The sequence below is a fragment of the Triturus cristatus genome, chromosome 6, assembly GCF_964204655.1.
Source record: "Triturus cristatus chromosome 6, aTriCri1.1, whole genome shotgun sequence".
NCBI lineage: Eukaryota > Metazoa > Chordata > Amphibia > Caudata > Salamandridae > Triturus > Triturus cristatus.
The window spans coordinates 603506846-603525283 of record NC_140589.1 but is presented as its reverse complement, the minus strand read 5'-3'; positions in this window follow the sequence as shown (position 1 = coordinate 603525283).

The following is an 18438-nucleotide window of genomic DNA, read 5'->3' as shown; positions in this document are numbered from 1 at the left end:
CAAGGACTTCCCAGTCAGCCATATTGCCATTGCTGTCACACCCCCTCACAGGGAAGCAGAGTCAAAAGGAAGGAAGTATGGGCATGCTGGGAAGGGGGGGGGTGTAGCCAAGAGCATGATGGGGGTTGCAGTCACAGACAATCCCCACCCACCCACATGGCCCAGCAAGCTCACACTGAACCATGCTCCCCTCACAGGGAGTGGGAATGGACTGACAAGATGTCTGACACTGGGCTTTGTTGTTAGGAGCACAAGGTCATGCTGGGAACTGGGCACCAACAAACACCTGGACTGCACAGTCAGCCATCTTGCCATTGCTGTCACACCCCCTGACAGGGAAGCAGAGTCAAAAGGAAGGAAGTATAGGCATGCTGGGAAGGGGGTGTAGCCAAGAGCATGATGGGAGGTGCAGTCACAGACAATCCCCACCCACCCACATGGCCCAGCAAGCATACACTGAACCATGCTCACCTCACAGGGAGTGGGAATGGACTGACAGATGTCTGACACTGGGCTCTGTTGTGGGGAGCACAAGGCCATGCTGGGAACTGGGTAACAACAAACACCAGGACTGCACAGTCAGCCATCTTGCCATTGCTGCCACACCCCCTCACAGGAAAGCAGAGTCAAAAGGAAAGAAGTATGGGCATGCTAGGAAGGGGTTGTAGCCAAGAGCATGATGGGAGTTGCAGTCACAGACAATCGCCACCCACCCACCCACATGGCCCATCAAGCTCACACTGAACCATGCTCACCTCACAGGGAGTGGGAATGGACTGAGAAGATGTCTGACACTGGGCTCTGTTGTGGGGAGCACAAGGCCATGCTGGGAACTGGGCAACAACAAATACCAGGACTGCACTGACTGACATCCTGAAAGTTAACCTGCACCCACTGCAATGGTGGAACGCTTCAGGATGGGACAACTGGCCTAGGGGAGAATGAGGCCCTGATTTGAAAACAAATAACACCGATGCTGGCCATACACACACCTTCTATGCTAAAACACATTACACACGTGGTACCCATCACTCACAAAGATGATGCCCGGGCAAAATGTCTGACACGTGGGCCTGAGAAATGATGTGGCTGAAAATCATACTGGCCAAACAAAACACGGTTACACACACAACAATTGCAACCGTATGTTCAAACTCACTGTCTGGAGATGCAGTGTCCAGGGGTGCCCCCTGGCCTGGCTGGGGAGGTATGTCTTGCAGATGACAAGTGTGTAAAGCCATATATAGTACATTGCATCAAACACACAGGAACTCACATATACATCATTGACAGGGGACATCTGACAGTGAATGGAATGGACACACCAATATAGCCAACACCATAGCATGGTCTCATTCACACTTGGTGCTGTCGTGAGCTGCATTCCACTCCTACATCGTGCTGCAACATATGCATCCTTCACACAACACACCCCTCACTGACATAGACACTGTAGACACAAGGTCTAACCTGGACTGCAGTGGAGGAGACATGCTACTCACAGCAGCCAAAGTCCAACACACACACCACCGGCTCTCACTGTCATGAGCATTGGAAAGTCAGAGTGCCTCCTTGCCCAATCCATGTCCCCATGGAGAACATTGACAAGTCAAATCACATATGCACGTACAAAACCCAGCACCAGACTCATGAACGATGGTGACCTCATCACTTGTATGAAATGAGATGGATGAACACAGGAAAAATATACTTTCTCCAAAGAGATCACAGGCATACCGGACTGTGACCATGTCGTACCAACACACCAATGTGACACACAAAGACTAGCAAAATCTGCTACCACACATGCCCCAATCTTAGAACATCTCCTCAGTGGAATTGCACGTATGTCCTTGTTAAAGCACAAATGTGTACAGGGATGACACACCTGTGTCAGCAACGTGATGGCCCTTGAGTAGTAATGGCCATGTACAGACAAATCTATACATGAGCTGGGCAAGCACACACTTCGACATGCACATTGAAATGTTTCTTTTTGGCTGGGCTATGTGCCACAACAATATCAATCTCTGTCCGTGACAACCTTGGACAAAGCAGTGTACAGGCACGCATCCTGACGTACAGTAGAAAATGTCATGTATGTGAACCATTGATGCCTGTAGAAACATAACTCACATTGTGTCTCTTCCAAACACAGGTGGTGCTGGGGACACAGCACCAAATGAAGAGGAGTCCCTGTCCCACACTCCGGTGGACCCTTAGCTCTCTGGTGTGGATCCGTCTCTGTCCTCTTCGGATGACGACGAACAACCTGGCACCTCCGGTGTGAGTCATCATGCAGCACCAGCAGTACTAACATCTGCACCCCCTGTACCCACGCCTCCAGCATCTGGCAACAGACAGGGCACCCCCGCCAACACGGACAGACCAAGGCCACAGAACACCAACAGCACAGGGACACAGGCCACCCAGGAAGCCACGGACAACACCACCAGCAACAACGCCCAAGGCAGCCCAGTGTCACCTGTGCGTGCCACCGCAGGTCCTCCACATGTGGATAGGGGTGCTGGTAGGGGTGATAGGCAGAGGGCGCGCCTTGCAGAGGGGTCTGGACTACATGATGAACCACAACTGGCATGCATCATAGATGCATACCAGGATAGCACCGGAGGATTTGGCCAGGTAGTGGAGATCCTCAAGGATATTCAACAGGAGCAGGCTGCCCATCATGCCTGCATGGAGGCAAAGTGGGATGCACTTACTGCAGTGCATCGGGACATACTCCAATGCCTCTGCCAGATAAGCACCAACATGACCACACCTCCCTTTGTGGCCACAACATCTGTTGCCGCACCATCTGCCAGTGCCACAGGGAGGGAGGATGAGTCTGACGGAGAGTCCTCTGCACCACAGATGCCTGCACCTGAGGATCCTCCCCCGAAGACGTAGAGGGGTCATCCGAAGAAGGACACGTGAAAGGCAGATGTCCATGCACAACCTCTAGGGCCTCTAAACCTGTTCTGGACAATGTCCTTTGTGCGCAAACCGTTCACCTTGTCGTATCGAACACAACTCGCCTACATGACATGGAGGGTTCATGTTGGTCTAATGTAGCAGATGACTGTGGACTTTACTCTGGACATTTCAGCTACCAACACTTCCAACTCTGCTGTGAACTTTGGATTCAAAACCCAATGTACAGTACACAACATCCTGTGCACTATCCTCACACATGTTTGTAAATAAACTCACCAGTACACTATACTTGCCTCTGTTGTGATTCCAACTTATCATGTGTCATGGAGATGTTGATCTGCTAAACAACACAGTGCATGCCAAATACTACAACAATGTGATCACCATTATGTGAGTCATGGTGATGTGACACATGTGAGGGAGACACACCACTATGGCACCACAACACATACTCACAATGGCTATGTAACTCATCCCACACAATGATGTTGACCTGAAATACATTGGAATGCACAGACACCACACCTATCCACAGTCAGTAGTAACAATCCCACAGGTGAGGTAAGCAAATGTCAGTCAGATGTGGGAAGACAGACATAGCACATAACAAAGCGTAGCACAGGTTCATTACACTTCAGCAACATGTTTATTCCACAATAGTTGCAAGGTAATTGTACGTTACAGTGGACACACGGTCACAAAGTGTCGGAGAATTGAAGTCCAGGGGTGTGTGGTACATCACTTGATGGGAATTGACAACTTCCACATTGGTGTTGGATTCTGGGTGTTGGGGGTCAGTGTTGACCAAACAACAGGCAAAGTACCCTGGGAAGGACAGACGCAAGACACAGTCAAAAGCACAGCAGAACAGAAGGGAAATGCAATACACATGCACAAAACATGTCAAAAGAAACCTACACAGAAAAAAGTTAGCAGTTCGACACTATTGTGGAGTACAGACCACCTGAAAGGACACATCACTGCACGCATACAGTCAAGTAGCACACAGACACACTCAAACAGCAACAGAGCAGCCCCAACACATCTCAGGCTAACTCAATACATTGACATAACAACCCTGTAAACTTACATTCAGGTGAAGAAGTTGTTGATGAGCTGTGTGCGGACGTCACCCTCATCATCATCATCACTGGCATCGTGGCCCAGGCCTGGATCCTCCACAGGTGGCGGAGGTAGATCAGCGTCATCCTGGATGAGAGGTAACTTCTTCCACACTGCCATGTTGTGTAGCATGCAGCATACAAGGATAATTTTGCACACCTTTGCAGGGTCATATGGGAGGGCCCCTCCGGTCTTGTCCAGGCAGCGGAAGCGGCTTTTCAGGAGACCAAATGTCCGCACAATCACCCTCCTGCTCCGACCATGTGCCTCATTGTAGTGCAGTTCGGCTGGTGTCACAGGGTTCCTGAGGGGTGTCAGCAACCATGGCATGTTGGGGTATCCGGAGTCACCTACATACAAACAATTGAACAATTAGCTGAGTTTTGAAAGAGGCTGGAATACAACTTTGCCAAACACACACAATGGTAAACAGTCAGTACACACCGACAAGCCAGGCACGCTGGTCTGGCATCTGTGACATCAGCGTTGCAATGCGACTACTCCTCATGATGTAGGCATCATGCGCAGAACCGGGGAAACGTACACACACATGTGTGATACACATGTCTTCAAGACATACCACCAGAGCATTGATGGAGTGGTAGTGCTTCCTGTTCCAGTATGCCTGCTCATGTACCCGTGGTGGTACCAGGGCCACATGGGTACCATCAATAGATCCGATGACATTCGGCATCCTCCCCAGTGTATAAAAAGCATCCTTTATGTCAGTGAGTTGACCTGGGCTAGGAAACTTGATGTACAGGTCAAGGAAATGCAACATCCCCTCCAAGACATCGCGTAGCACACGACTGAATATTGTTTGCGACATACCACCAGCAGTAGCCACAGTGTACTGGAAGGGACCAGTAGCAGAGAAGTGCAGGGCTGCCATCACCTTCACCTCTGGGGTCAGTGCTGTAGGGTATGTCCGGCCAGGTAGCAGATGTGGTGCCAACTGCTCCGCCAACTCCTCAATCAGTGGCCTGGTGAAGCGGTACCGTCTGATGCTGTCGCGTTCCTACATGGTTGCAAGGTCTGGGAACGGTCTATGGACAGCTGGTGCCCTGCAGTACAGAGATGAATAAATGAAGATTGTTGATTCATCCACCCATGTGGCTATGACCAAGCAAAATATCACATGGTACATCATGACAATACAAAATGTACTGAGGTGTGTGCTGTTGGGTATGAACACATATGTCACCTACATGCACATCACCTCACATCTCAAGTCCACATGTCTACATAAGTTCCATGTAGTGCAATGGCCAATCACTGGGCTGTGTCACAGTACCTATGTACTGCTGTCACGTTACAAACACACCCCACAGTGACAAGTGAGGCCTGATGTCTCCCAGGCATCACAGCTCTTTGACATGCAGATAACCAGGGTCCCTGTATTGCCACATGGACACTGGTATGACATGGTGTATCATGTACACGACACAAAACAACCTTGAGTCTCACAGGTAGTGGCCACTGTTGTCTCTGCAGGCCCTACATGTACATCTAGTAAACACACACACAACATCAATGTTGATGCACAAACCGCATGGATGTGGAGACTGTCTCTCATTGGGCACATTTGATCAGCCACATCTGAGACACAACATGCACACAGACTGTGGGTGTACATCAGAATTGTGGCTATAGGTCTCACAGTGACGTACATGCCATCACCCCCAGGACTCAGGGTGTATGTGACATGTCCTAAACATATCCAACATGAAACTGTGTCCATGACTCATGCCCATAACTGTACAGTTGCACATCACAGTGGTAATGTGCACAACACACAAAGGATTCTGTCCCTATGAACATGTGCACAGCCTGGGAGTGGCTGCACAAAAGTGCCACACAACACACCAAATGCCCCTCCCCCCAAACACACAGAGAATGCAGCCTTACATGCCATGGGACACTGTGTGGCGAATGCTGTAGTGTGGTAGGTGTGCACCTGAGTCCCTGGCAAGTGATTGTGTGTTGAAGCCGTCAAATAGTCACACCAATGAGGTCTGACGCGGATGACAATGCGTACGCATTGCACAGTCCAGGACCGAGCCGTGCGTACACTTAGCCATTGACTGCAATGAGGTTCGACGCGGGTGACTTTGCGTACGCAATGCACAGTTCAGGACCAAGCCGTGCGTACGCTTGGCCATTGACTGCAATGAGGTCCGACACAGGTGACAATGCATACGCATAGCACAGTTCAGGCCCAAGCCTTGAGTACGCTTAGCCATTGACTGCAATGAGGTCTGACGTGGGTGACTATGTGTATGCATTGCACAGTTCAGGACCGAGCCGTGCGTACGCTTAGCCATTGACTGCAATGAGGTCCGACGCGGGTGACTATGTGTATGCATTGCACAGTTCAGGACCGAGCCGTGCCTACGCTTAGCCATTGACTGCAATGAGGTCCGACGCGGGTGACTATGCATACGCATTGCACAGTTCAGGACCGAGCCGCGCGTACGCTTAGCCATTGACTGCAATGAGGTCCGACGCGGGTGACAATGCGTACGCATTGCACAGTTCAGGACCGAGCCGTGCGTACGCTTAGCCATTGACTGCAATGAGGTCCGACGCGGGTGACTTTGCATATGCATTGCACACTTCCGTACCGAGCCGTGCGTACGCTTTGCCATTGACTGCATTGAGGTCCGACGTGGGTGACTATGCGTACGCATTGCACAGTTCAGGACCGAGCCATGCGTACGCTTAGCCATTGATTTCAATGAGGTCCGACGCGGGTGACTATCATGCATACTCGTCGGGCAGGCATGGTCTGAGACCGGCGTACGCCTTGGCCATTGAATCGTATGGAGACAGGTGCATGTGTATTTTCAAACAACGCGTTGTACAGTCAGTTGACCGAGCCGGGCGCACCCATTGGCTCTGGACTGTCATGGAGACGGATGCAGATTCAAAACTTGTACGAGTAGTGCGCAGGAAATTCAGTTGGATGCCTACAACAATGTTGCAATTACTCGGGTTTTATGAAGGTGAAGATTTGAACGATGCGGAAGACGTGTACGAGTCGTACATTTCCATGGATTGGCCAGATTTATAGAATGCAACCGTGTTGGACCTATCACTTGGGACACATGGCACAGAGTCTGCCTCTGCAGCACAGATATAAGGCTGGTAATTGTGTATATTTTTTGTTTGTGGGTTTTACTTTTATAGGGGTAAAGCATGGGGAGTAAATTAATTACTTACCTTATAATTAGTTCTTAAATACTATGGGGCCGATTACTATGGCAGGCGGACTTGAGTCCGCCCGCCATCGTAGCGGGATCGGGACCGCCCGCCTGTCATGCGGCAGACCCGCACCCCTAATTATGATGCGATCGCCACCGCTGCGGTCGCATCTGGCAATTTAACATTGCGGCGGGTGCTGCTGGCTGCAGCACCCGCTGCAATGCTAAATGGCCATGTGGTGCATTTCCCTGAACAACGTGGCAGGCACTGCGTGGTGCCTGCCACCCCGTGCATGGAAATGTAGGGGGATACCCCCCAAGTGCACAACTGGCTCCCCCCGAGGGCCCCCTGAAGCCAGCCTCTGCCAGCCTTTCCATGGCAGTTGAACCCCCATGGAAAGGCAGGCACCGCCACCATATCCTCGGTCAGATCTGCTCCGCCAGGCAATCACAACAATTACCTGTGTCAAAAGCGTGGCGGGCGCTCTTTGCGTCTGCCGCCCTTGTGGCACGATTCCCCCGCCATCCTAATGTGGCGGTGGGAAATGGGAACTAGATGGCGGAGGGATCGCCACCTCCGGCCCGGCGGTGGCGGTCTCTCTGCCATCGTAATGAGCCCCTATTATTTTTTTTATTTAAAATAAGTTTTAATTGTGTAATTACATTTTTTTTCAGTTTAATTTTAGATATCGGTTGTGGAAATTATAGAACTAAAGTGGGGTGGTTAATTAATTTTTATGATTTTTAATTTGTTTTATTTCAGTGGTCTGAGGAAGTTGAAAAAACCTTTCAATCTTGGAAGAACAGTTTTACCACAGCACACGTCCTCTTTGTCCCTGAAGGCTCCGGTGGCGGTTACTGGCGGCAGTAAAGTCCTCAAACAGCTTTTCCTTTCTTGATACTTTTTTTGATTTTGTCAGTAACTGTGGTTTCCTTGATCCAGGAATGGGCTGCTAGCATAAGGGGGATTTCTATCTCTGGAAGACATTATCTTTTACTTGCCAAGTGAGAACTTTGCCTCAGTATATGCAAGTTCATGCTCACTTACCCTTAGCCTGTTTGATCTAAAAATTCAGGTGTTAAGTCGAGCAATCTATGTTCTTTGATTCTTTTTATTTGATTATTCTTTCTCAGATTGGTGCCTCAGTTTCCTACTGGCAAAGGTTCTGGTAACGCTCCCAAACCTTTTAGGAGATCATCGCTGTGGTGTCAAATTTGGTTTGAGGGTTATTACCTATAGATACTTATCTGTACCTTAGTGTGTGTGCGTGTATGAGTGTTGTTTATAATTCATTCGTTATTGTTATTTCCTGTGACTGTGTCTGCTTCTAAAAGGCACCGCCAGATGTACGGCAGAAGGGCATGCATGAATGTCTTTTGAGTCTTTGCAACGGTTCCCGGAGTATTTGTGTCAATAGGAGCTGGCCTCCTCTTCCCTTCCAGGGTCTGGGTCAGCGCATCTCTTCCAGGTGAATTCTGTGACCCAGCATTTGTATTCTCCACCAGCACGAATGCGCACCAATGGATACCTTCTTTATTTTGCCTTTTTATTTTAATTTATTTTAGTTTATTGTGTGTTCCCTTGAGGCCATCGAATAAGCAATGGTGTCTCTGGTTCAATGCTCGTTGGATGGTTTCCGAGGATTATTGGGTTCCAGCTGACTCTGTGAGTCCAGCAGAGAGAAGCACGCGTTCCAACGTTCATCACCCCAGTTTCATTCCTGATAATAGGCGTTTGGCAATTTCTGTTGAAGGTTTATTAAGGATTTCTCTCAGAAGGTCATTCCACTCACCAGATTGCTCAAGAAGGAAGTTTCATTTCAGTGGTCTGAGGAAGTTGAAGAACCCTTTCAATCTTCGAAGAACAGTTTTACCACAGCACCCGTCCTACTCCATGCGGCCCCTTTTGAACCATTCTCCTTGGAAACAGATGCCTCAGACCAGGTGATTTGAGAAGTATTGCCACAAAGGTGCAAGGAAACAGGACAGCTACATCCGGGAGCCTAGAAATCTTGGAAAATGATGCCTGCTGAATTGAATTACACCATCACCGAAACTAAGCTACTGGCAATAAAAAGATGCTTTTAAGGAATGAAGGCATTATTTTATGGGCACAAAGCATACAGTGATGGTGTGTTTACAGATCATAGAAATCTATAATTTTTAAAGTCTAAAACCTTAGCTCTCAGGCGTTGGTCCCTCTATTTCGCAGACTGTAACTTTGTGATTATTTATCGGCCTGGAAATATGAACAGAAAAGTCGATGCTTTATCGTGAATAAACACCGAAGGACAAAAGTATCCTATGGGAGCTCAGAAGATAATCTTGGAGTCAAAGATCATTGGGGCCACATTTAAAGAAATGTTGGAGGAAGAAATCAAGAAGGCTATGCCACAAAAATGCAAGAATGGGTATACAAGGACCCATTAATAGAAATTCAGAATCAATTGCCATATTATAGGGCAGCCTTGTATTTACCCACTCGAGAACTACAACAAAAGCCCCTATACGATTGTCATGATAGTCCTCTGGCTGGGCATGAAGGAATCCACCAAACAGAACAATTAATTAAGAGACAGTTTTGGTGGCCAAATATCAATAGGGACATTTTTCAGTGCGTGTGAGACATGTGTTCAGGGAAAATCAGACCGACAAGCACCTTAAGGGTTCATATAACCATAGCCAATTCCCTCACGTCCTTGGTAAAATATCACTATGGACTTGATAGTAGACCAGACTTCTAGTCAAGGTTACAATTGAATCCTAGTGATCCTAGATGCTTTTACAAAGATGGCCCAATTGTTGCCTTAAAAGGTGTATCAAATGCCAAACAACTAGCCCAACAATTTAGTTTACATGTGCTCATGGTATTTTTAAGATAATTATTTTAGACTGGGGTTCTCAGTTTCTGTCCCACTTTTGGAAGGCTTTTACCAAAGGGGTTAGGCATAGAAACTAGATACTTCACTATCTATCATCCTGAAATTGATGGGCAGCCGGAGAGAACAAACCAAGAACTAGAGCAGTTTTTGAGATTATTCTTCTAGACCAAAAGGGGGACTGGTCTGACCTCTTTCAGGCAGTAGAATTTGCACATAATAATGCAGAAAATGCTTCCACAGGGTATTCACCATTTTTCTTGAATTATGAGAGGCATCCTAATTCAATTCTACCACTAAAGAAATTACTGCACCTGCAGTTAGGGATATAGTCCAACATCTTACTACGGTACATAAATCAGCCAGTAACAACTTAATCCAAGCTAAAGAGTGCTCACATTTAATGCGACAAGAAAAGAAAGCCTGAACCAACCTTCCAGATTAGATTGGAGATAAAATTTGTCTGAGTGCAAAACATTTGAGACTGAAAGGAAATCAAAAATTCCAACTGCGCTTGGTGGGTCCATATGCTGTTGCATACTTACAAATGGAAGTTACCACAGCAAGTAAAGATTCACACGATATTTCATGGATCCTTGCTTAAGAAGGTTTACCCCAATGTAATTTTTTTTCTCACCCAAACCATTACAAGTTGAAGGTAATGCAGACTTTGAGGTAAAAATAGTTTTAGATTCAAAAAGTGTTTACTATAAAATCTATTACTTGATCGATTGGAAAGGCTATGGCCTAGAGGAAAAGTCTTGGGAGCTACAAACTATAGGCATGCCCCAAGGGTAGTTAAAACCTTTCACTGACAATATCCACATAAACCACGACCGGGTGTGCCAACCTTGAGAAGAGGTCCTGTCAGGATCTTCAGGAAGAATAATGTGCATGCTCCTCTGAGCGTTTATTCAATACATGGGAGAAGTCACACAAAATGCTATGCTGCAACAAAATGATTCAGAGCACAGACCTGGAGGTCAAAATGGCACAGTTTAAACCTCAAGATGGCAGTTGCTGAGCATAGTTGTTGAGGCTTTAGTTGTTTCTCTCTCGAAGTCTCACAATATTCCCAACACATCTTTCAATAAAACTGCATATGCAGGCTCTGCAGTAGATGGCCCCAAACATATTTCAAGGGCTACTTGTCTGGATGCTAGACTAGGCGGTGTCACTACTTGAGTACATATCTGAATAAGTGCCTCAGTCCCTCTGTGGGTGTGTCAGTGGATGTGTAAGTGCTATGTCACTGTATGACTGGGTCTCTCAGCAACTCAATGGTTCTGTAAATGTGTGTGTAGGTGGCTGCATGCATTACTTACTGTCTGTGTTAGTGAGTGTTGGGGTATGTAACTGTGTGTGCAACTGGCTCTGTTACTGCTGGATACATAGGTGCTTTGTGGGTGTGTGACTCAATGTGTTGGTGCCCCTGTCACTGTCTGACTGAGTGTGTTAGTAGCTGTATGGTTTTGTAAATAGGTATCTCAGTGAGTGCATAGATAGATGAGTGGATGTATAACTGGGTATATTGGTCAGTAAGTGTGTTTCTAACTCACTGATACTCTAAACTACATTTTACCATTTAAACACATACCCTCCTGCCCTATTGGCTGCATACAACTTACCTTAGGGGCGAGCTATGTGTGATATAAAATGAAAGCTTAAGGCTTGGCAAGGCGTTATAAATGTCAATTCAACATGGCAGTATAAACTACAGAAACAGGTTCTGGAGTAGCACGCCTCACATATCTGAAAGCCTGTTTATCGGGGTTGCACAATCAGAACTACAATGTGTCTAGTACTATTTAGTTTAGAGATCATAGGAACAGCTATAGGACTGAACTAAAGGCTTTCAAATAAATTAAATATACTAACTTTGGATAAGTTAATGAAACCATATCTAGGGGACAAAACCATTCACTTGACCACTATCTACCAGTAATAAACTTTTCAGTAACCTAATTCCAAATGAATGACTTAGTATGTAACTAGATTTGTTAGTGATTGTTTCCTTGTCTAAATGGCTATATAACAGACTTTATACATACATATATCAGTTACTGTTCAAACGGGTAACTACTTACGACAGCACTTCACTTTATATGTAATTGTGTATATCAGTGCCTATTTGGCGATGTAACAGGGTATGTAACTAATATTCATACTTTCTTTCATTTAACATGCATTAATAACTCAGTATATATATATATATATATATATATATATATATATATATATATATATATTCACTGAAAAAACCATAGGTTTCAAACACGTTATACTTAGGAATTAGCATTTAAAAAACCTTAGAAATTCAATCAAAAAACCATAGGTTTCAGACACGTTATAGTTAGGAATTAGCATTTAAACAACCTTAGAAATTCACTGAAAAACCATAGGTTTTAGGGAAAGTTATAGTTAGTTGGACATTTCACTCATATAAAACCATAGAAGTTCCCCCTTTATAGTTAGTTCAGCTAACTATAATTTGCGCCCCCGCAATGCACTGCTAATGACGTCACATATTACATCACTCATGTCATGGTCAGTGACATCACTGATGACATCTCAAATGACATCACTGATGACATCACTGATGGCATCATTCATGTGAAAAATTGGTGCATCTTCTCACACCGTAATATAACCTTTGATACACCCACTCTAAATTACAGACTGCCATTCTCAAAACCATAGACACTCTAACACCAATAACTACATACCCACTCACTCATTCTTAGCTTTACATACACATCCACTCACTCACCCGTACAGTCACTCATACTTATGGTCACTCAGTACAGGACTATCATATGCACTCATACACCTATATAGAAACTCACACACCGCCACTCATCCATAGAGGTACTCACACACCTAGTCAGTCATGCAAATAATTCATCACACTGCCATTTACTCACTTATACAGTTATACACACACAAGCTCACTTACTCAAACAAATACTAGCACATACTTACGCTCCTATATAATCACTGATACAACCACAGATGCATCCATACAGCCACACTCACAATAACACACTCTCACTTATAGCCATTTATACACTCCAACACACATATATTCTGCCTTTCACATATGTAGTTACTAACACATATACAATTGAGATATACATTCTCTCACTAACACACCTATACACACACTCACTCATACAGTCCATCACAGATACACTCTTGAAACCATGCACACAGTGAATCACCCACTCACACATCTATGTACAGAGTCACATATACCCCACCCATACAAACACTCAGGCACCCATACAGATACTCAGACAACCAATCAATAACCCATATAGACACTCATGTAGCTATTCGCAAACCCATGCAGCCGCTTACACACCAACAGACACACGGATACAGACATTCACACAGTTTACTCACTAACCCATGCATTTAGTAAGATAAGTTAATTCACTCACTTATAGAGTCAGTGACACACCTACTAAATCATCCATTCAGACACTTATACACCCACTCATTCTTTAATACGCCTTTCCCTATATATATTAAACATATTTAAACTTTACAGAAACACACAGTCACTGGATGATGTCATCAGTGATGTCATTTGAGATATCATCAGTGATGTCATCAGTGATGTCATCAGTGATGTCACTGATTGATCATGTCATGAGTGATGTAATATGTGACGTCATCAGCAGTGCATTGCGGGGGCGCGAGTTATAGTTAGCTGAACTAACTATAACGGGGGAATTTCTATGGTTTTATACGAGTGAAATGTCCAACTAACTATAACTTTCCCTAAAACCTATGGTTCTTTGGGTGAATTTCTAAGGTTTTTTAAATGCTAATTCCTAACTATAACGTGTCTGAAACCTATGGTTTTTTCAGTGAATTTCTAAGGTTTTTTAAATGCTAATTCCTAACTATAACGTGTCTGAAACCTATGGTTTTTTCAGTGAATTTCAAAGGTTTTTTAAATGCTAATTTTTAATTATAAAAGTAGTTATACCTATGTTTAAGGACAGAATTTGAAGATTTTTTAAACTGTTAATTTGTAAATATATTATTTATTAAACAATATTATATACTTTTCTGAAAATTGTTTAAATTTGTTTTTTAAATTAAAACTGAAATATACTGTAATTTTTATTTTTTATTGTAATATATTTATATCATTTTCTTTTTTTAAAGAAAAGACATTTTGGAGTCGCGCGGCCTAAGCATAAATAACATGACGGGTGTGCGTATTACAGCCGCCATATTGGAAAAGTTGTGAAGGATCCGCGTATGGTGTGGGACGGGTGCGTGTTTTCCAGTTATGTGATATACGTATAATATTACGTGTTGTGCACAATAGGTATGCAACTGATGCGCGACTCCTGCTCCCGCTAATTCGCGACACATGCGCATTACGGTACGTGACGCTTGCGGGGTGGAGGGCCCCGCGTGACGTCATATGTGGGGCACGCTGGGTGTGCGACTCCCATGACATTTTTTATGTTCTAAAATGATATGTATGTGTCTTTAATATACATATTAGGGCTAGAGATTATCTAAGGTATTCATAAAAATAATATATTTCTATTTGTAAAAAAGTTATATTACTTTAAAATATATTTTCGTTAAGTCGTGTAGGGTGCGTGCTTCATAAGCGCAGGGTGCGCAGATCCCATGTGACCTAAAAAAAAAGATTTGATTGGTTCATAACATTACCCACTGTAACTATTGAAGGACCTCACCCATTTCAATCATTCTTGTTGGAGCCTGTTTACAGAGACATCTCTTTTCCTTCAAGAACCCTTTTTTCTTGTTTTCTTTGGTGTTTTAAAAAAAAAAAAAAAAATGGCTTCTGGACAGCAGCAGCAGGAGGAGGAAGTTTCTTCTGAAGAAGAATTTTTGGAAGAGGCACCACGTCCACAGAGAACGGTGTCTGTTGTATGGAAGTTCTTCACTTATCCACCAGGACAGAAGAAAGTGAATGCAACAAAGGTCACATGCAAAATTTGTTATCGAGTCCTGTCTAGAGGCAGTGACAAGAAGTATTCTTGTGGCACTGCCTCAATGTATAAACATCTAAGGGCCATACATTCTCTAAACCTGGCCCGGGAGGAAACAGGGCGAGCAGCTATGAACCACTCACCTGCTGCAGCATCTACATCTGGAGCGTATTCAGCAACACCTGCACCAGACATTAGGCCAGAATTTGCGTTTCTTGAACAACATTGTGTGAAGTGCAAGAAACTAATATGCTTCGGTGAGCTGTCAGTAAATGCAGTTTGTGCTGTGCAACGGAATCATCATTGTTAATTTGTTTTTTTTGGAATGATATATCATTCCAAAAGTTTCCTGTTTTATTCGTTCTTTTTTTTGTTCATTGTTTGAAAAAACACCAAAAAAAATACAAAACTGTTAAAAAAAATAAAAAAAATATATAAAAGAAAAAAGAAAACAAAAAAGTTCTTCACAGAACTGCCGTATCTGGTTAAAGAAAGAACTATAATTGCATGGTAATGTGTGAAAGTTTGGTTGAATATATGTGTAGAGCATGATTGATTGAAATAATGCATTAGTAGTGTATGGTGAATATATAAGTGCAGATCTATAAGGAAGTACTGCAGCATGACACTGCAAGCTCTTTAGCTGCACCGCGCTGCTGCACTTCCGAAGCACAGGAATGTGACATATTTACATAAATATGTCGCAACTCTGTGCTTCTTCCTGCACTGGCGAACAAACAGCTGGCAAGTGCTACTGCAGGCACCCTTACATCATGGTGCAAGGATGTTTGTGTCGTGGAGAGATTGTTTTTGTGTAGGAAGGGACACCTTCCTGCACACAAATAACCACTAAAGGCATTTTTGTCTTTCAATGTGTGCTGTGGAATGCAGCTTGCATTGAAAGACGAAAAAACGAGGTGTACTTGTATTAGTAGCTAAGCCACTCTATAAATACATTACTAGTAACTGGAATGATTACAGTGCTGCAAGTACAATACATGGTCAATTTATGAATGCTGAGGTATTGGCGAAGGGATAGGATAGGAAGATACTGTTGGTATTGAGTAAAAGGATATGTATAGTGGTGGATAAGTGATGGAGAAGTATATGGAATAGACATGAGGATACCTAGACTGTATAGTTAGAGTGCTGGTAGTTAACAGTAGGGTAAGTTTATAAGTTGTTGTATGTTGGCACAGAGATTAAAGAAAGATATGGTTCTGTCAGGATAATTGCAGGAGTGGACAGATACTGATAGTCTGATTGGGGCAGTACTTGAATACTACCTGGCTTATAGCAAGGGTGAATCAGTACTCTGCTGGGGGTTAGAGGCCTGCATAGATTGTGCACATTTGATTGTAGCACTCCGTGTATTAATACCGGAGTCATTCTGCAAATGAATGTATAGTGGCTGGATACTTACACTGCTGGTAGTTGACTGCAGGGAGACTTTATAAGTGCTTCTTTGTTGGCACAGAGATTAGATAAGGACATCCTTCTGACAGTATGATTGCAGGACTGGACAGAGACTGACAATCTAATTGGGGCACTGCATGAATACTACCTGGCTTCTAGCAAGGGTGAATCGGTACTCCGCTGGGGGTTAGAGGCCTGCATAGATTGTGCACATTTAATTGTAGCACTGTGTGTCTTAATACCTGAGTCATTCTACAAATGCATGCATAGTGACTGGATACTTACACTGCTGGTAGTTGACTGCTTGGAGACTTTATAAGTGCTTCTATGCTCGTGCAGAGATTAGATAAGGACATCCTTCTGACAGTATGATTGCAGGAGTGGACAGAGACTGACAATCAAATTGGGGCACTGCATGAATACTACCTGGCTTATAGCAAGGGTGAATCAGTACTCTGCTGGGGGTTAGGGGCCTGCATACAGTGCACACATTTCACTGTAGCACTATGTGTCTTCATGCCTGAGGCATTCTACAGATGTATGGATACTGAGTAGATAATGAGAGTGCTGGCAGTTGACAGGAAGGTGAGCTTTTAAGTGCTTCTGTGTTGGCACAGAGATTAGATATAGACATGATTCTGTGAGCAATATTGCAGGAGTGGACAAAGAATGACAGTCTGATTGGGGCACTAAATGAATACTACTTGGCTTATTGGAAGGGTGAATCAGTAGTCTGCTGGGAGTTACAGGCCAGCATAGATTGCACACATTTCACTGTAGCAGTAAGTGTCTTAATGCCTGAGGCATTCTACAGGTGTATGCAGTGACTAGATAGTGAGAGTGCTGGTAGTTGAGCGGAAGGTAAGTTTTTAAGTGCTTGTGTGTTGGCACAGAGAGTAGGTAAGGACATGATTCTGTCAGGATGATTGCAGGAGTGGACAGAGTCTGATAGGCTGATTGGGACCCTGCATGAATACTACCTGGCTTATAGCAAGGGTGAATCATTACTCTGCTGGGGGTTAGAGGCCTGCATAGACTGTGCACATTTGATTGTAGTACTGCGTGTCTTAATACCTGAGTCATTCTACAAATGCATGCATAGTGGCTGGATACTTACACTGGTGGTAGTTTACTGCACAGAGGCTTTATAAGTGCTTCTGTGTTGGCACAGAGATTAGATAAGGACATCCTTCTGACAGTATGTGTTGGAAAACGAGGCAGCATCTGTGAGGCCTGCACAAATAACATGACTACATTTGTCCTTCACTGGGAACCAAACACCCAATTGTAGCGCCTGACTCTCAGAGGGTAGCATTGCAGAGCAGTCTGAGGCTTACTCAAGGGAGGTGGTGTGGGCTAGTAATCGCCATTTGCAGGTGCACAAAAATAACACTCAATAATTGATTGTCCAGTCTGTACTTTGCTTTATAAAAGTAAGAGTACATTTATTAAACACACACACCACTCAATACTATGCACCAATTTACAAATATACATAAGCTGTTGGAATTACTTTGTGACATTGCATAACATCTCCACCCCTCCCGCAGGGGGGGTGGGGTCTAGTACCACCACTCCCATATATGCACATCAACTTGCCCCCAATGCAGTTAGTTGAACATAACCTGGAGCGAGGGCCCTGCGCACTGGCACCATCCCAGTGGCGACCCACCCCATTACCTCAACAAGCATTAAAAAGGGGTAAGCCTGCCTTGGGGACACATGACCCTGACTGAGCAGCTCCTACTGACCATAAAGTATGCACCTCTATATCTTAAGGGCTAGCAGTCTGGGGTCTTCACCTAAGCGCAGCAGCAAGAATCCATGTTTACGCACACTTTAGAATGACAGTACTCATAACCTTGGTTGATCATTTGAATGCATTGCAATTACAGC